We start from the raw sequence: 4,327 nt of genomic DNA, 5'->3' as shown, positions 1-4,327 counted from the left end.
GGCCTGAGGGGAGAGGGGTGGGAAGGACTGCCCGGCTTGGGCCCCCCCGAGACTCCTCGCACCGCCTCGACCACAACCCCAAGCCCTTCTCCTCAGCCCCAGGGACCGCAGGCCTCCTGCGAGGAGCATCAGGGAAATAAAATGTTTTGCCCGCTGTGAACAGGCAGTTGTCGTCAAGGTAGTGGAAAGTCGTTTGGGATTTTGCGAGAGCTGTTCGGAGGTGGATTTAAAGATAATTTCAGAGCTTCAAATGAGGGGGGAAAGTTCACAGGTGGCATTTGAAAATGAGCTGTTGGATAAGTGGGAGATAAAAGAAAAAATGGGGAGCAGCAAAACAGGGTGTAAAATTATCCCTCTTAAATGGGGAAGCATTAACTTTCCTGCGTTGCGTGTGAAAAGAGCAGCAGTCTAAGGACAACATGGAGCGAAAGGAGGAGTGGGGGAGATGAGGTTGAGTTGGTGGGGCCCAAGGAAAGGGTTTGAAGAAGAGGGGACGACAGGGAACTGTAGGAAAATGAAGAGGGAAGAGAAGATTGGAAGTGAGGACAGTAATGGGGTATCATTTCCTGAAACTTAGAGGTCTGAAGTGCGCATGTCAGTGTCTCAGTGTGTCTGTGAGGTGTACCTGAACCACTTCGCTGGAAGTCATGCATCTAGGAGCAAAAATGCAAGACATTTACAGCAACAGGGACTTTACTGCAAGACAGTAGCTCTGAAAAAGACTTGGGATCCTAATGGATAGATAGCTGAGCGTGCACTCCCAGAGGGCTGAAGAAGTCAAAAGGGATAATTTAGTTAATAGTTGTATAACCTGAGGAATTTCAAGTAAGATTCGGGCGGTTGTCTAATTTCCATATTTGACACTGATGTGACCACTAACAGCAGGTTGTACCTGAGCATGGTGTACATAGTGCAGACAGCGTGCTGACAAACTAGAATGGATTTATGGCAAGAAATACAGGATTGCTTTCCAGAACTGCAGAAACCCTAATAGAATAGTCTTTGTTTAAACACAGTAACAGTGAGCAGTTACTTTCATGGGAAACAAATCTAATGGGGTCCACAGTCCTAGAGAAAAAGAACACACTTCAGCAGCTGGAAGTTTGGCATATGGGAAACCTGATGTTAGGTATCTCATTTACCTTTAGACATTATAGTGTAGACATTGTTGAGCCATGTTGGTCATTAGAGCTCTTTTTAGAGCAAATAGAAAAAGGTGCATTTTAGGATGTGGTTAATTTATTTTAGTTTCTGATGAGAATAACCATTCTCTGGACATGAGTTCCCTTGACTATGAAAGAGTAACAGGCCCAGGTGTGAATACTTGCATTACAGGTATTACTGGTTTTGAGAGAAAAATGTTCATGGAGTTACTTCTTACCTCTCCAAAGGGAAGCGGTGCTAATAAGTGACAGAAAGTCTCTCTGCAGTGGATGAGGATCTGGGATCCCTTCAGCCAGGTCTGGCATTGGGTTTTGGTAGTTTTTCCTTCTTAGGTGAACCTGAAGAGCTCATTCTGTCTTTTAATGGGATTTATATGTTCAAATCTCCTAGAGGAATATGAAAAAAGAAAATCTCACATCAGGTGAAGGAACTACTTCAGCTGTTGCAGGAGAACCACCGAGGCACAAGGGGAGATTTTACTTGCTAAAATTAAAAGTATTATTTTACTTAGTTGCACCAGGGTAAGGTGGGAAGGCAAATACTCCTGAATAAACCTTGATTCTGAAAAACATTTTGTAATCATGGAACTATTTTTATGCCAACAGTTATGTATGTGTGTGAAGATACCTAGGATCAGGGACTTTGACTAGCTCATTTCTAGTTTACTTGAGGCCAACATTCTGCAAGTTATGGGCAACTTCTAGCATTATCCAGCTTACTGTCTTAAAAGTGTTAGCTGAGATTACTATATAACATCAAAAAATTACTTGTAAACCTTTATTCTTCACTATAGTGCAGTAATTTCTTAATCTTTTATCATGTTTCATATAGCTTATCACCAGACATGAATGTTATAAATATAAGCAACTGCCATCTGGTTGTTCTAGCACCTCTCTTATCTCACATGGAGATATTTTTAGTGCAGCAGAAATACAGAAATGTAACTACAAAAAACAGTTATTACAAGCGATGCATGAAATAAGGTGTACTTACTACTTTTCACAAGCTTAGTTCTTTGGCAAAGCTGGATGCATGAAATACCCTGAAGCATAGCGCTACATTCATTCTGTTAACTAACATTTTTTCCCCATTTGGGCATCAAAGTATTCTAGTTGCTTAAATCAACTAAGCAGTTGATCCACTGACTTTAAAAAAAAGTCCGTTCTTGCTGTTTTATAGAACACCACGTCTTGCAAACTGAGACTGTTTGGATGACATCATCAGAATTGCTCTAAGATTCAAGTAAAGATAAAGTACAGCCCTTTGAGGTGTAACTATTAACCACGCCACAGTTGGAAATGTTACATTTTATGGTAGAGAACTGACTTTCCAAACTCTTAATTGCACAAACCAAGAGCTTTTGAAAGAGTGAGCGAGCAATAAATATTAGCCCTCTTCTTGTAAAATCTTTTCTGCATCTGAGTTGTGTTACACTTTGCCCCAGCTGCATTTAATTTGTAAAAGGACAAATAAAGTTTGGAATCACATGTTGACTCAGTGAGACTCACCATCCAGTCATGTTTACTGTATCACATTGCTGCTATAGTATATTATGGGATATGCTCGTCTTGTCACTTAATTTGGTACATTCTCCTGTCTTCTGAGCTTCTTATATAATATAATCTTAACAAATGTGTGGGGTTTTTTTTTCCATACCTAGGTTATTATATTTCTTTAAGTAATAAGAGAAATTCATATAAGAAAAAGAAAAACCATCAGGAGAGGAGGAGAATAAACTAGAAATTCAGGTATTTTGGAAGCCCAGTGATAGCTCTTCATTAGTTGAACCAATAGGAACAACAGTTTTCCCTTTTGTTCCCTTTTGCATGTACTGTAATTCTGTCCCCCATGTAGATGTGTCTGTGAATTAGTTACTTCAGAAATTTGCATAGTATCAGGTATCTGAGGAATTACATTGAAGGTTTCTCATCTTCCTTGAATTGTAACATTATTCTTCATAATTGATAGTTGAACTTTCACACCTTAAGATGTTTTTTAATCTTCCCATAACATGTCACTTGCCCTTTGTTTCTCATCCACATAAGGAAGTGCAACACTGTGTTTTATGGACACAGTCACTTCCTGTTCGAGTTTCTGCTCAAAATTTGGAAATGATGCTCCCCTTAACCTTCCTCCAGTCCTTTATATGAATATTTTTTGTCTTTTGTGTCCTCTCTGATCTGTCTGATTGTCTTTTGGGTTTTTTTGCCACACTGCTCCCAGTGTCTGGAACATCAATGTGGTTTATAAATGTTTTTTCAATCTTTATCTGTTTTCAAATTTCTTAGCGAAATTAGCTATCGTAATGGTGTTTAATTTTTCATTTCGGGTTCTGCTCTTTTGTATTTCTTTCTATAGTTAGATAGTTTAACTCTATAAGGCGTGTAGTTTGTATTGTTTGTGTGACAGACCTGTAGATGAAAAGCCGGTGGAAGGTAGAGCATATTCTTTTGGACATTGGCATTATCAGCTGACGGAGCCAATCCATACAGATTGGAGGAGACTCTACAGAGTTTTATATTCTTATGAGCACATTAGTGAGGCACTAATGTAGATCAATTCTTAGTCATCAGTTGAGGAAATTATGTTAACGTAAGGACTGCTTGGCCACTCGTCTCTGATAAACATGATTTCAGCTTAATGATCTGCTGAAAAACTTTAGCCTATTGGCAGCTTCAGAGATTTAGTCAACTAATGATTTGTTTCTGCATTCATGAGCTGGAAAATACATACTGTTATAGGATAGTGAAGGTGCTGAAATGACAGCCAGGTTTACAATTGGAGGGCTCCAGGTTGGAGTGGTGCCAGCATCTCTGACCATCAAGGTAGAACCAAAACTTTGCCAAATAGGTGTCAGCCTGTAACAGTGGTTTTTATGATGTTTAGTCAGAATTACTTTCCTAAACATCTGTGAACTTGAAACACTTGTGAGCACAAGGTCTTGCCTGGATTCTCTGTGTGCAGGTTTGGTTTCACTTCTAGATACTGTCCAAGGTCCTAACTTTTAATGTTACAGTCTAAGTGAAGATTAATATACTTTTTTTTTTTTGGCAATTCATCATCTGTGAGCTGTGCAGTACTTCTCTTTCCTTTTGTCTGGTTGACACTGAACACTGTTGTTACTGTACTTTTTTTCCATTATCCTACACTATTTCTTGTCAGG

Source organism: Athene cunicularia (assembly GCF_003259725.1).
Source record: "Athene cunicularia isolate RWA chromosome 2 unlocalized genomic scaffold, athCun1 chr2_part1, whole genome shotgun sequence".
Lineage (NCBI taxonomy): Eukaryota > Metazoa > Chordata > Aves > Strigiformes > Strigidae > Athene > Athene cunicularia.
This window is presented reverse-complemented; position numbering follows the sequence as displayed.